General features: G+C 33.2%; 1 long non-coding RNA gene across 5 annotated transcripts; it reads right to left on the bottom strand.

Moving 5' to 3' along the window:
* Positions 1–6,574: 6,574 nt before the first annotated feature.
* LOC118483920 lies at positions 6,575–15,586 on the bottom strand. Of its 5 annotated transcripts, none has more exons than XR_004872309.1 (12): positions 15,487–15,586; positions 14,540–14,755; positions 14,267–14,458; positions 13,267–13,326; positions 13,097–13,180; positions 12,959–13,036; positions 12,594–12,863; positions 11,679–11,748; positions 11,303–11,416; positions 11,138–11,202; positions 10,510–10,593; positions 6,575–9,512 (listed from the first exon to the last, which is right to left on the bottom strand). It is a non-coding gene; the product is annotated as an uncharacterized LOC118483920 (long non-coding RNA). The 5 variants fall into 5 exon arrangements; XR_004872310.1 differs by having other exon boundaries at positions 11,679–12,863; positions 14,267–14,326; positions 14,434–14,458; XR_004872308.1 differs by having other exon boundaries at positions 11,679–12,863.
* Positions 15,587–15,971: the final 385 nt, after the last annotated feature.

The raw sequence follows: 15,971 nt of genomic DNA, 5'->3' as shown, positions 1-15,971 counted from the left end.
ATTGTTTTTTTTTATATTGCTTGTTAATATAATTATACTAGTTATGGATGTGAAATTGCAAGTTTGCTCTTTAACATGATTTTGTAGTAAATCCGGATTTGCCAAAGGAATTGTAATTTAAAAAAAAAAAATAGATTGGGGGTCTCACTGGAAGTAGCCTCTCTATTTCTACGGGGTAGAGGTAAGGCTGTTTAGCTTTGCTATTGGTGGAATTTAGTGATGATGATGATGATGAGATTTGGAAGTTAAAATTGTCAAAGGAGTAGGAGTTTTAATGAAATGGATTTGTAATTTAATTTTGTCAAAGAAATTGGCATTTGAAACAAAAATGAAGATGGAAATGAAATTTGTAAATAACAATTGAAATTTGTGATCACTTGTTTGACAAATCAATGCTTGTTGATTTGGTAATGATGTTAAAATGTAGTGGTGATGGTGGGCATGGTGGCCTTATATAGTTGAGTCGGGTCAACATCAACTTGCGATTGGGATCTCAACAATACTTGTCGATCTAACTTGACTAAAAAAGTTATAACCCAAGCAAGAAGTAGAGGGTTTCCGGCTCGTGAGTAGGTGAGCTAGCTTGTTACTATTATCGTCAATGTTGTTTGGTCACATTCATCCAAAATCTTTTTCTGAAGTGATGAAAATGACCAAACCAGATGAACAAAAATAACAATTTACTCTTAAAAAATAGCACTCTTTGTTTAATTGGAATTTAATAATTTAAAATTAATAATCTTTAGTTTCATCATTGCCACCATATGGATGAAGAACACCAAAAACGGCCACATGATCACCCAAAAACACCTAAACCAAAAGAGATAGTAATAAGAAAAACTTTTCAAATTTACAACAAGAAGTCACCATAAAGCTAAAAGCCTAAAATGCACAAATACAGTGATACAATACAACGATCACCCAACTGTTCAACGAAAATTAGTAACACATGTTCATCATCAACAGATGCTTTAGAACCACCAAATTTCTTAGGCAAAAGAAGATTGTGAATGTTTATATCCCATCAACTATGATTTTGTTCATTCATTTGACTTCTCCGTTAGCCTGTGGGTGCTCTTGTTCACATGTACTGGTTTCACTTGATACACATAGATACCCGATTAACAATTTTCAAAACGTGTAGTCACTTATCTTAAAGCAAAATTTATTTTCAACTACTTAATCAAAATTCCATTTAAACCTCATCTAATGAGTTCTGAGCCTAAGTATCTGTTAAAATACTATATGTTTTATCATCCATTTGGGCTTATGTTATGTTGTTAATTATTGGGCTCATGTTGAGTTTGGGCCTGCATTTATTGGTCTGTTACATGAAGTTGTTAAGTCGGTTCAAGTTGGTTGCAACAGGATAAAATATCTGGGGGTGCTTTCTGTAACATTGAAGGATTGCGATTGCCATAAGCTAAAGTTGTGGACCTGGATGTAAAGTTCTGTGACCGAGAATATAAAAGGGCTGTTATCAGTCTTGTTGAGATCATCTCTCTCATTTGTTCACTTTCACTTCTCTGTAATAGATTAGGGTTTGTTGGTTGCTTCTCCGTTGTATCTTTGTATCTCTCATCTGTTAGAGAGATCTCTGGTGTATTGTTGGTATAGATGATCATCAATTGATGATCATCAAGACTGGTTGTATCGTTCCTTTTGTTCAGATCTTACTTTTGTAAGATCTTAGGGTTTTTGGGGGGCAAAGTTTTCTGGTTTGGGTTAATAAGAGTTTTGTCACGTTTTGTCGCTATTTTGTTGTTTGTCTTTGTTGATTTGTTGTTGATTCACCATAATACCATAGTTTTAACAGTATCCACTTTATTAAAGTACCCATTCTCACAAACTCGATTTAGCCAAGGGGATTTTAAAATTTTCCTTCTCTTCCACACTTAAGACTTCAACTATTCATTCTCAACCGATAAAATCTTTTCTCACAACTATGGTTTTTGCCATCTCATTTTATAGGATTCCGTCCTTATCCACCTAGAAATTTCCCACTTAATTACTCTTCAAGGTGATTTACCAAAACACTCCTTTTTGGTCGTCTATTTTCTAAATCCGGTCACATTACCACCGCCTAAACATGCACCCACCCATTTTTACAACTTTTTTCCACTTACTCATGGATAAGACCTCAATCCATCTTTAAACAAACAGATTAAGCTTACAAAGTCATCTATTTATTTGGATAGCGGCGCAGCTTGTTGCCCGTTTACCAACTATCTCGATATAAATTATTATATAATATCAATAAAAAGGTATTCGGATTAGCCAACCAAATAGTTTAATCTATCCACACCTCAATGAATCATCAATTTAGCCAAAACATTCGTTAGCCGATTTTGTATGTCACATTTAACTTGCTTTCAATTTATACGCTTTCACGTAATACTTTATAGTAACTAGACAACAATCTCTTCCATAGTCAAATAATCTAACTAGTTACCACTCGTATCCAACCACTAGAATACCACCTTTTACCTCTTTCCTAGAAACCAACTCTTAAATAAATTTTGAGACGAAATTTCCTCAAGTAGGGGAGACTGTAACATTCCGTATTTTCAAGCTTTTTTCCATTTTATTTTTAATTCGTATTCTATCTTCAACCCTTTGTAATTCAAGAATTGATCATAATGGAAAACCTATTTTGTATCATTCTTGTTTATTCACACTTGCATAATACGTAAACAATCACGAAATACGCGTTTTTTAAATTAAAAACTGAGCCATACATCGAGATTATATTTTCTCGGAATGTTATTCATACGTGTTTATACATCACATATGCTTATGTACACCTTAAAACCTTAAAAACATGCTTAACTATGTGTTTTGGGCACCAAATAACCAACAAAACAACCACAAGGACCAAAAATAAAATTTCCCCCATCCTAACTTCCAACCAACTCATTTAAAACCCAAACCACTTATTCCGCTTATAAATACCAACCCCTAACACCTTCTAAACACTTTCACAATTTCTAAGTCACTTTCAAACACTCTCTAATCTTCCAATTCTTCCACTTTGGGTAGAAAGTTCAAGAACCAAAATAGTGACTTTTGGTCTTCCTTCTTACACTTTTCTTCTTGTTTTTCTTCTTCACCTTCATTGGATAACCTCTAGGACTATTACCATATGTTTACCTTGGTAAACAAAGTTGGTATACCACCATTTTTTGAGGTCCAAGTGAGGATTTTTGTTAAACTTTATAAACATGTTCATCTTTAATTTGTTTTTGGAACATTTTTGCACCAAACCAAGTCATCAACAAACTTCCATGTTGAAGGGCTGTTCATATGCCTTCTTTTAAGTTCTTGTAAGTCTCTAAGTAATCTCCAAGTCATAAAGTGAGTAAACCTACACCAAGCCTCCAATTTCGCAATGTTGGAAGTACTCGTCTAGGTGATATCTCACTTGGTTACTTAGTGAATTAGATAGTTTACTTATGAAGACCATCCGAATCATCCACGTTGATATTTTTTGTGCATTGGTGAATTCTTGAGGTTAGTGGATTACCCTGCCTCCAATACACGACAAATATTTGTCCATATAAATAATGATAATCTATGTATATACCTATAATACTTAACTCCAAAATCAAACCATAATATCAACCAAAACCAAGGTTGAACGTTCTGTGTTAAGGTGGAAAATATCTAAGTCTTTTACTCCTTATTTTGGACTTCTAATGGGTGTGACACTCATGAAAAACACAAACTACAAATAGTGTCCAAATAAGTATCTAGGCAAGATATGTTTTATGTATTTCCTTACTTATAAGTTTCCCATTTATATTCCAATCCTAAAATCCTCATACTCATACATCTTTGTTTACCATTTTAGGGTAAACTTTGGTGACCCCATTCTTCAAGACCGCCTACTCGCTTTTTGTAGAATATCTTCGCAAACCGTGAGTTGATACTTGACCCATTTTACGCTTTAAACACTATTTGGGTTGCAACATGTATCCCTATTAAAATCAAAATCACGCATATAATCAATCTTATGCAAACACTCAATCCTTAAACATGCTTACTTGTTATTCTAGTTGTTTATACATACTAGGACAAATTTTATGTATGTTATCTATCATTAACTTTAAAAAGCATCCCTTAACATATATAACGCTATAGAATTAGCACACCACCATGTTTTTTGGGTCATTGTTAAGTATTCAATCAATACGGTCTTATTCACCTTGGTGATAAGATTAAGCTAGTGGACACTTTGGATTGATGTTTAGCTTATGCATGCTAGTATGATTATATGACTTAGTATACAATTAACATGTGGATTTGAGATTTTATTCATACTTATGCTATCTAGACAAACTACTATGCTCATCTACATAATTTGTGATGACGGATATTTTATACATGTTGCAGGAAATGTTTGATGGTGCTTCCCCAAGAAACTACTTAGGGTGGATTTAGAAACTCACCTAATTTATTAATGCGATTATGATGTTGTAGTCTTGAATTTCCGATTGTTGTATTTTCCATTTTCTTGAACCATGTAAGGTGTTATTCAATTATATAAAAATGAAATTTTGAATCTTAATTATATCGCAAATTTAGTGTTCTGGCGTCTTTAAACAGTCTATTACGTCTCGCCTCGAATTTTCCGTCATCGGTTGGGTGTGACATATTGGTATCAGAGCCATAACTATATGGAATTAGGAAAAACTGACATGTTTGACCTAGTTTATAGCTAAGAAACCCGCACGAGTGTTACTTGTGCATTATTTGACCATTCTCGTACCTTGCATAAACTATTTGATTCTTCCTAAACTTGCTTCTTATCTATTTTTTTGGTCTTAATATATTGCCTTTCCTAAGGCGAAACTATTTGACGACACGAAGGCACTCGTATTTCACAAACGAAACGACCTCACCAAAATAGAAGTAAATTCCTTACTTTTGTGACGACTTTCAATCCACCATGCCTATTTTTTCACCATTAAGATAAGGGTGATTTCCTTACCTTAATGACAATTTTGCCAAATAAGAACTCAACATGTTATTAGGCCTTAACCACAAAGACTCAAATTATAGTTTATTCTAAATTATATTTTATCGGTTAATTTTCTCGGCTGTCTCCGAATTTTCAAAAATTCTTGAAGAGGGTCCTCTGTTAATGAATTAGTTTATTTCATAATTTTCACAATATATGAAATAAATACTTATCAAAAAGAAATCCTTATACATCAATTGCTTTTGCATTTTCACACACGTATGCATGTCTGCCAACAAATTGGACCTCTTCAAACCACAGATACCTGCCTCACAAAATATCAAGTCTTACTAACTGTTTGATACGTTACAAATAAAATTAGACCATTCGTTGCCCTTGCTGACCACGTCATCATCCAATGTGAACATGAAAATGAGTTTGAACGTAGGCAAGTTCACGTCATGAAGGATATGTGAAGCATGATTGTTTTTTTTACTAACAAGATGATAAAATTATACCACCTGGCATTAAAAAACACTCATCTAACACCTAGGCCTAGGCCTGACAATAAAAACCTATTTGGGTTTTTTGGGTAATTATGAGTCATTTTAAAAATGAGGATTGGTCAGGATGTGTTAAGAAAATAATTAAGGATGGATCAGGATGGGTTGTAAGATATCTATTTAAAATAATTCGTGGGTCACGACGTGAATTATGTTGGGCAAATGGGTAACTCTAAAAAGAGCATCACAGGCAGATTCTTCATTCTATTCGAGTGTTCGTAGACAATGACTTCTCAAAAAAAATAATAAATAAATAAATAATAACAAATAAAACAAAATCTAAAAAATTAAAAAAATCAGAAAAATTTAAAAATAAAAAAAAGAAAAATTTTTAAAAAATCCAAAAAATCAAAAAATGAAAAAAAAAATAAAAAATAAAAAACCAAAAAAAGTCAGAAATAAACAAAACAAAAGAATTAAAAATCAAAAAAATTTTAAAAAATGACAAAAAAGTAAAAGTTTAAAAAAATCAAAAAAAAAATAAAAATTATAAAAATCCCAAAAAAATTCAGAAAATAAAAAAAAATTAAAAAAATTAAAAAAAAAGAAATTAGAAACATAAAAAAATTTGAAAAATCAAAATATCCAAAATAAAAATATTTTTTTTATTTATTTTTGTTTTTTTTGTTTTTTTAGTTTTTAGTTTTTATTTTTAAAATTTTTTGCTTTTTATATTTTTATTTTTTTATTTTTAAGTTTTTAACTTTTTTTTTTTGAATATTTTGATTTTTTTTTGAATTTTTAACTTTTTTTAGAATTTTTGTATTTTTGTATTTTTTTTACTTTTTTCTTATTTTTTTATTTTTGATTTTTTACATTATTATATTTTTTTAGTTTTTTTAATTTTTGTGAATTTTTTTATTTTTTTGGGACTTTTATTTTTTTAATCATTTTGAATTTTTGGATTTTTTCTTTTTTCATATTTTTTAACATTTTATTTATTTTTTACATTTTTTTTAAAATGTTTTTTTATTTTTTTGAGTTTTTTTATTTTTCTGAATTTTTTACCCAAACTCATCTTTACCTTTAATAAACTCATATTTACCCAAACCCATCCTAACATTTTTCTTAAAAAACTCATCCTAGTCCAAACCTATCCTAACCTATACTCATCCTAACTGATAACCCAAACCTGCCTAACCCATCACTTTTGCCACCACATAAGTGATGCTAAATCTCATTATTTGTTTGTGTATATGGCGTACCGTTCTCTATCGCTAACCATAATAAATTCTATGAAATCAGAATATGAAAATCCAAAGGATAATATTTGTTTGGATTGTGAAGAGAATTGGAATGGTTTTTCTAAAAACGATTTAATTTCTTCAAACTACTCTTTTTTATTTTTTTCTTTCTGAAGTGAATGAATTTAATTTTTTTTTCCCAAACAATGAAGGAAAGTAATGAAATGAAGAGAATTTCCCCCTCCATCATTCACCACCACATTTCAACTTTTTTTTTTAAACAAATTTCCAAATAAAATATAAGAAATTTAGCCAATTAACGTGTCACATCTTTCAATTATGAAAATTCCATTTATTTTGACACGTTCTAATTATAATCAATTCAATTTTTTAATTCCTGTAACGAATTCGAATATTTCTAACGAAAATATACGTGCCAACTGCCAAGCATTAGTTAGATTCAAATCCTTTAATTTACAAGCAATTCATATTCATAAACAAATATATAAAACGCTTCTTACTTATAGATTAAACTAGGTTATCACCCGCGAACTTCGCGGGTCGGAAAATTTAATTTACATTATCACAAAGTGTATAAATAATAAATAATATAAATACAAAAGTAACATATTGCATAAATTACTTATTAACAAAGTGATTCCTTAGGTAATACTTGATTTCATTCCATTCAACAACCAAACATTCCATATTTTTATTACCCTTAAATGGGTTATTCCATTCCCTTCTCCGTTACGTCATACCAAAGGCTACCTAAAAATCATGATATTAATACCTATAAGCACCACCAGATGCGGTTAAAGACTATATGTCTAAGAGCACCTTCAGGAAACCCTTGAATACCATCTAAAAACCATGATTCTCACTCTTAGCATTGTTAATATTGAAGTTTTATAATTAAATTAGCATGATTTGAAAAAGAAAAAAACAGTGGTTATATTAAATTAAACTTTAAAAACCATTTTAGAATATGTATGATGAATATACACCTTTGAGTAGTGGTACTGTCATTTCTTAAACTTGATGCTATGCGGACTATCACAGGTGTGCCAAAATGAGCATAAACTTATGGTGGGGAAAATTGTTGGATAAGGAACTGGAAATGGTGGAATCATAGGATGCTGAAATAGGTTACATAAGCGTACATCAATATATTCATAAATCTAACAAACAACTAACTACATACGATTATGATGATGACTTGGGGACGGAAATAATGGAGGAGGAGCTCCGCCACCATAATATGCCCATCACAAACAAAATCAATCTCCATACTCATAACAAAATAGCTATAAAACATAATGATTGTATCATATTATGACTTTATGATTATGATCATTCACCTGCATTAAGGCTGACTCGGATCTATTTTGGTCATAAATTGTGTTGACTCAAACCTATTTTTGTCATAACCCGTTTTGACCGAGCCATTCTAACCCAAACCCGTTCTGACCCCTGACCGAACCCGACTCGCCAGTTTTGCATAGTTAAACATTCAAACCCACACAGATTCACATAACGATACTTAGAAAAAAATAGGTAGTGGAGAGAAGATCATTACCTCAACCACATTAATCTGGCTTTCCAAATCCCCTAAGCAAATTTCACCTACAAGACCCAAAAATACTATTTCTAATAATAAATCAGTGCAAGTTTTAAACTTTACCTGATTCAAGATTATGCATTGCAAGAATAAGACCTCTAGCCCCATTAGAGACCTCATCTAGCGATTTAAAAGCTTTATCGGAGAGAGAGCACGTGATGATCGTCCATCGAATTGTCACGGGATGAAATTTATCGGAAACTGTAGATTCAGAATCGGAAATTGTTCGGCCGTTTTCTTCCTCTTCTGTTTCGGTTTCTAGCAAGTACGTCGAGACAGAGCCGGAGAATAGACAGAGAGTAACACCGTCGTGATGCGCCAAGTTGCAAGTGTCGCCGCAGTATGCTGTCGGGAACCACCAAAAGGTGTCTCCTTTCATTTTTTGTTTGACCTTAAAGTGTTAAAACTTCGTAGGTACTACAATTGTTTAGTATGAAGGCTCAATATATATCACTACCTGCTGATTTTGAATCTATTGTGGCCGCTAAAACAAAGGTAATTTAAGATCCTAAAGTTGACATGTTCTTAGGAAACCTTGCCTATTGCATATTGATGAACATTAACAATTCACATAAGAAGAATATGTATGTACCTGAAAGAAGAAAAGGTTGAGAAACAAAGATTCCACATGAGAAACTCCAGCAGACAAACAACTGACATATGGAGTCACCAGATGATTCAAATGTTAATCCTGTATGTGCCATAGCATCAGGCTAAATCACAGCTTTCTTCTAGTAGTCTAGGTTTTCAAATGAAAATGCATTCGTCATGTGACCAGCATACTCCAAACACACCAGTTTCAAACAGAGAGATTGGAAACCACATTTCAAATATATATATAACCTTCTATAAAAGCTATAGGCCACAGCAACCATTACCACAGCGCCAACGACAGCAGCAACTATAACAACATCATGTTTTTCCCATTTCTTTCTCAACATGTTAAACGCACTTACTTTATTTTACTTCTTTTTTTGTTTCGGTTTCAGGTGTTTCATCTCTGCAACATGAGAACCCATTGGCACCTTGACAAAACCCTCCATTGTTTTCTTTGTCTTTCTCTCTCTCTCTTCTATGGTGCTGCTTGCGTGGTGGTCCGCTTCAGAGACTTTTACGTCATTTCCGTTTGGGACTGTTCAATTGCTTTTTCAGCTTTCTTGACCACAGGAACTCCCATTCGGCCCCTGCAATGGAGTCAAGTGACTGTAAATTAAATACTTTTGGCAATATGGGCGGGTTGGGTAACCCAGTTAAAACTGGTATGTTCGTACGCGTAATTTTTGTCTAAGATCATTGATATAGTTATCCAGTATTAAATGTTACATTAAGTCCACCCCACATTTCTAATCAGCATTTCTGGTCACCCAGGTATCAATTTGTTATGCTACTTCAACAGCTAAATTGCTAAAAAAAACGTAAAATAACAAAACTGCCCTTACTTCTAAGTTCTAAATAAAGTGACACAAACAGTAGTTTGTTTAACATGTTAACATCTCATCAGGTGTATTTATGTCATTTTGCATTTTTGAGGGGATTTGTGTTATACTCTCATCAAGTATGGTTTTGGCCTTTATGACCATAAACGAAACCATATAATCCATATTCATATACTTTGGGCAACTTTCAACCCCTTTTCACACATTTACTTTCCAGTCAATTTCCCAGATATATCCTAAGCAGTTAATGCGGTAAAATATCAGGTATCGGTCAACGACCGATATTTGAGATATAGGTTATCATGGTGGGATATCAGTAATTTTAATATCATGCAGATTTTAAGTATATAGCAATTTAACACTAACAAATCTATATACTCTCCTGCCATTAACAAAATAACTTTTTGCAACTTGCAAAACACTTACAATTGTAGCAAGTAGGAACTGGTTAAGACTTAAAACACCAACATTTAACACTAACAATTAACAATTAAGAATTAAAACAATAATAGCAACAATAAGAAGAAAGACGAACGGTAGAACTATAAAGAAAGGTACCGATATCGGGAATATCGGTGATATATCGGTCGATATCGACAATATCGGTAACGATATTTTACGTGGAGACCAATAACCGATATATCACTCATATCAACTGCATAGGATAGATCACACTAAAATCTACAAACAAATGAACAATAACTTGCTAAATGAAAAAAAAAAAAAAAACATAGTAAAATTGTACCTCCAAATCCTATCAATGATTTCACCCTTTACAATGTGATTATCAAGCAATTCAGGCACATCACTCGGGGTAACATAACCGTACCTGAAGCACATGAATTTTAAACATTAAGGAAAACGAATTAAAAAAAAACTTTAAATGAGTATAACAAACAAATTATCTTACCAACGACCACAATTTTTTTTTATCTTGAACGCTATAATTTATCAAATTCCCTATCAGTCATAGACACGTTATCCAATCCCCTCAATCCAGCCTCCTCTTTGAACTTTTTTATTAGAATTGGCCCACAAAATCCACACCTTTTATCTCGACTACTATGTGAACATACAAATACGTGTGAACCCGTCACAGCAACTTAAGTAAATTATAGAACAATAGAAGCTTGTAAAAGAAAAAATTAAGAATTCATTCTTATCAGTAGCCACAGACGCAGTAGGGATTAAATACACAACAGAAAGCCTAAAAAAGATACCTAACATGTTTTAATGCTAAATTCTATTTATATCAACAAAAACCAAAAAGCTCACAGGCATAAACCTAGCAATTAGGTCATAACTCATAACCAGCAGTATGTAACTAACTAACAAAAATACAAAATCAAAACCCTAGGACATTATAACATTACCTGTACCTAATCATTTAAGGAAAAAGCAACCCATCTCCATCCGATAACTCTATACCTTCACGTCCCTTGCATATCGTCAACAAAGTATACAAAATCCAGATTAAATTCACAAATCTCGCATCGAAACAATATAGACACACATACGCATAATAAAAGTAACCTAACCTTCACAGGAATGTCATTCTTCCGAGCTTTCAGAGCTCCGGCAAGCACCTTCGGTAGCGGAAAGTCGTCCTTTCTAACTTGTGAAAAGTCATCTTCACCTTCAATTGCAAAGACCTGCCACCATATAAAAATGCATCACCAAAGAGTCAAAGTCAAAGACAAATATTTTCAATATCAAGTTTGATATGAATTTAAAAGGTATGTAAATATAAGCTTCATTTAGTTTAACTTTATGATGGATATTAATTGATAGCAAAATTGATGTCAAATATCAGAGAAACAATATTAGTAAAAAAAACTTCAGTAAAGTGAGAACTTTTTAGACAAAAAAAAGTCAAGCAAGAAAGATTTAGCATAAAAGTAAATGAGAACTTACACTATGCAGTGTTTGTTGCACCAAAACATGGCTTGTGCAGAAGAATGGTTCACCATAAACTTGACAGCATCTGAGCCGACATGATTTAGCATTAACTACCATTTTAAACTTCAGCAACAGAAATGAGATTTATTTTATTAACAAAAAGCATGCAACAAACCAAGGGTGTCCTATAAAGGGAACCAAATACGTATGAATATGCAGAGCAAGCATGATCAAGATCAACAATTATCCACTATAGCTGCAATATCTACGATCAAGTATCATGTTTGCCAAATGTATAATCTCGGATGAAACTTTAACACCACCACTGCTACCATCGCCAGCGACTTCGGCCGACATAATCTTGCTATATATATACAAACCCAGTATGATATTAAAATTACCGATATGTAGTTTAGGCTTTAGCTTAATGAGATTACCGTAAGCGGTTGACCAACTTTTGAATTAGGTGAATAAGTGTAGTTTTTTTGCAGACGCCGCCACCGTTACAGACCTAATACCCCAAATACACCTCTAACATAACTTTATAGTGACCACTCGCCAGCAAAATAACACCAACGCTATTTTCAAGCGAGTAAAAAAGGCATCTAATAATAATGCAATGACTCAGTGAATCATCCATAAAAACCGGTCTCTTATGATTCATTTGTTGCTCCACCACTGTCTACATACTTGTAGTCGTAAATCAATTTGAAAAAATGTATTTCAAAAGCAGCAAAACCTTTTTGAAGAACAACAGAGGAAAATGCAAAAAGCTATAAACCACATACTAAAGTGACGTTAGAAGAAAAACCAAATGATAATCACTAAGAAAATACAAATATGAAGCAACAGAATTAAGGTGTTGACTAATTATTGTTTTCCGTATATGGCTAGATAATCAAACCAAAGCATATACATAAAACCTCTTACCTCAAACTACGAAAAGACTTGTACCGGTAACCGGTAAACTTCGTGAACAAAATGAAACCCACAAAGTCAAAGTGTGCTGACCATCATGCACAGAATATGAGAACCTAATCCACAAAGGCCGCTAACCGAGCGCTTACCAACCGAAAACAAAGCCAGTTATGCAGGCCTTTATATAAAAGGAGTGACACTCCATTAGCATAACACCCCAAACCACCTCGAATGCCATGCCAAGGTATAGAATATGAGAACATATCTGCAACGGCTGAATACCTAGTGGTTTCCAAGTGAAAAGAAAAACAATAGAATAAGACAGTATCAATCACAGGACCATAAAACTGATTCATGTTAAAATAGATAACCCATACCTATCCGCGCAACCACTTGTGTCGTCGTAACTGACTACGGCTTAAATCGGCTTGCTTAAGAAGGGATGACATGCATACCTAAGATGCCAAGTTAGGTTATAATATACGTATTTGCTTAAGAAGGGATGATATGCATACCTAATCTAGTTGTCGCCAACTACGTCTCTACCGCCACCAGCGTTGTGAAAGGACCATCCACAAAGATTGTTATTGGAAAACTCACTGCAGAAAATAAGAACATCAAACCCATATTATATTCATCATTTTAAGAACAACTTGATACATGTACTTATGAATGAATAATGAACCTTTAAAGACCCAATCAAGCATCTCATCGGACTCGGCGGTTCCACCTCCGATATCAAGCCCTACACATGCAACCACACTATCTATGTCAAATTCAATAGATGTTTATGTGGAACCGTAGAACTACTTATAGGCATCGCCGCTACCCACCTCCACCTCATCTCCCGTGACCCACATAACAACAACCTCAACTCTATTCTAATCTTTAAAATCACATCAAGAATTCATACGATAACATACAGTCGCAAACCAAACACTCGCTATTCTTCTTTGTTGTATACTCAAACCAGCAACCGGCAACTCAAATTCTTATGTTATCACTAAACACCAACAACAGTCCAACTTCTCTATTCTATATTTTGATTCAGATGATCCGAAACAGTTTTAACAAATCTTCGCAACTTCCGTTCTTCTTTGTTCAGCAAAAACAAATCAAAACAACATGTCTTTCTTCTAAGTTTTTTTATTATGAACAAAACCTATCAATAGTCTTTACCTTTATGATTTATCGTTACTCAAGTTCAGACAACAACCTCAACTCTATTCTAATTCAGATCTACGTAAAAATGAAGATTGCGGACAGAATGTACAGATCCGATTCATATAACTAATTGATATCTACTCTTTGAACAATCAAGTATTCACTTCAAAATCGATGTAAATGTGTCTGATATGTTCAAAACTATTTCAAAAACAAACTGAAAAAACACTGATTCTATAAGAAATCAACTGAAATTGATCGATTTAATCCGAATTTTCAATCGACACTCTAAGCTTCAATCGAAACTTGACCGAAAATGTCCAAAACTCAGATTTCACTCAAAATATAATTCAGATCTCAACAGACTAACAACTTCTTTACTATCGAACTCAAATTCAGTCGCAACACAATTTTCGACTAACATCTAATGCTCAAATCTGAATCAGGTTTTGACAAAAACATCAACTGTAACAATAAACAAAATAACAGAAAGAGAATACAAAAAAGTGTTTTGTACTTACAGAAGTTAAATGCCACTCAACAACCGGAATATTATAGTCGGTTACTGCAGCTACCACTTTCTGCGATTCAGCCAACAAATGAGCTATCACAAAAGAACTGCCAGGTGCCGGCTGGAAGTTGCACATCTATTGCATGAATTAAGTTGAAATCTATGAGCTTAGCAAACCTAGTTTTGGCCATAATGGATATGCCTAGTTCAGTAAACAAAAATTTAGTTATGACATAAAGGCATCATATGTAAAATACAAATAAAAAATTAATTCCATATGCACCTGGTCCATTCCACCAGATTGTGACCCAATGTGTCTTTCATAGAGATATAATCCGCCGGTGTTAAATAGTTCTTGCAAACCTTACCCCTGCAGAAAAAAAAACCTTTCCCGCCTAAACTACCATCAGCCGCCATCACCCACCTCCACCACCATCAGCCCTCACCACCCACCTCCACCTCCATCGCCGCTACCCACCTCCACCTCATCTCCCGTGACCTACATAACAAAAACCTCAACTCTATTCTAATATTTAAAAAAATGATGGTCACTACAAATCACATCAAACATTCATACGATAACATTCAGTCGCAAACCAAACACTCGCTATTCTTCTTTGTTGTATACTCAAACCGGCAACTCAAATTCTTATGTTATCACTAAACACCAAGAACAGTCCAGCTTCTCTATTCTCTATTTTGATTCAGATCTGATCCGAAACAGTTTTAACAAATCTTCGCAACTTCCGTTCTTCTTTCAACAAAAACAAATCAAAACAATCTGTCTTTCTTCTGCGTTTTTTTTATTATGAACAAAAGCTATCAATAGTTTTTATCTTTACATCAAAGGAGAAAGGCTGTACCTTGGAGATGATGACAGATGATTTTAGGAAGAACAATTGTGCGAAATTGAAGATGAAGGAAACACATATCAAATGCTAGGGTTGTTTATATCAAAAGATGAAATCGAATCAGACCCAATCAAACAAAACCTAGCATTCTAATCAGATTGTTTGTCTATGAAATTAAACCCATTTGAATCAAACCCAATTAAAGATGACGAAGATATCTAAAAGATTGTTTGTCGCAAAAGATTAAATCGAATTATGTATTATTGCGAACAGATAATCTATAACCTAGACGAAGATTAAAAAAAGTAGAAGAACCCTAACTATTTCTCCGGTCTAAAAAAAAATCAAATAATAAAATACCTGATAAATAAAAACTTACCACTGCTCACCACCATCGTCGTTTCTCCAACCCTAAACACCACCATCATCAGCTGACGAATCGGTGAGAAAGACGGCTTCTCCAATTGAGCGATGAAGGAGAGGTGGCTAGGGTTTACAGAATAATTGTGATAGTGCCTTTTATATATATCCGAATTCACGGTATAGGATGACCCGAACTCAAACGGATCCCGCGTCCAAAGAAAAATTGTGTGTATTTAGAACCAAAATGTGATTTCCCTCCTAAACCATATTGCCACATCAGCCTAGATGGCCAAAGACAAAGGACACATAGCCCAAATCCATCTCATTTATATATATATATATAGATATAGATTAACTTTTCAAGGAATTCTTTTTTATGATATGTGTTTTCTACTTTAAACGGTTTGAGTGTTTAATTTTATTACAACCCTAACATGATTAGTTCGTTAAAGGAGTTATTTTTTTGTTTTTGTTTTTTTATTGGTTTTATGTTTCAAAACT

The sequence above is a fragment of the Helianthus annuus genome, chromosome 11 (genome assembly GCF_002127325.2).
Source record: "Helianthus annuus cultivar XRQ/B chromosome 11, HanXRQr2.0-SUNRISE, whole genome shotgun sequence".
NCBI classification, from domain to species: Eukaryota; Viridiplantae; Streptophyta; class Magnoliopsida; order Asterales; family Asteraceae; genus Helianthus; species Helianthus annuus.
The sequence above is the reverse complement of the archived record's forward strand: the minus strand, read 5'-3'. Positions and strand labels throughout refer to the sequence as shown.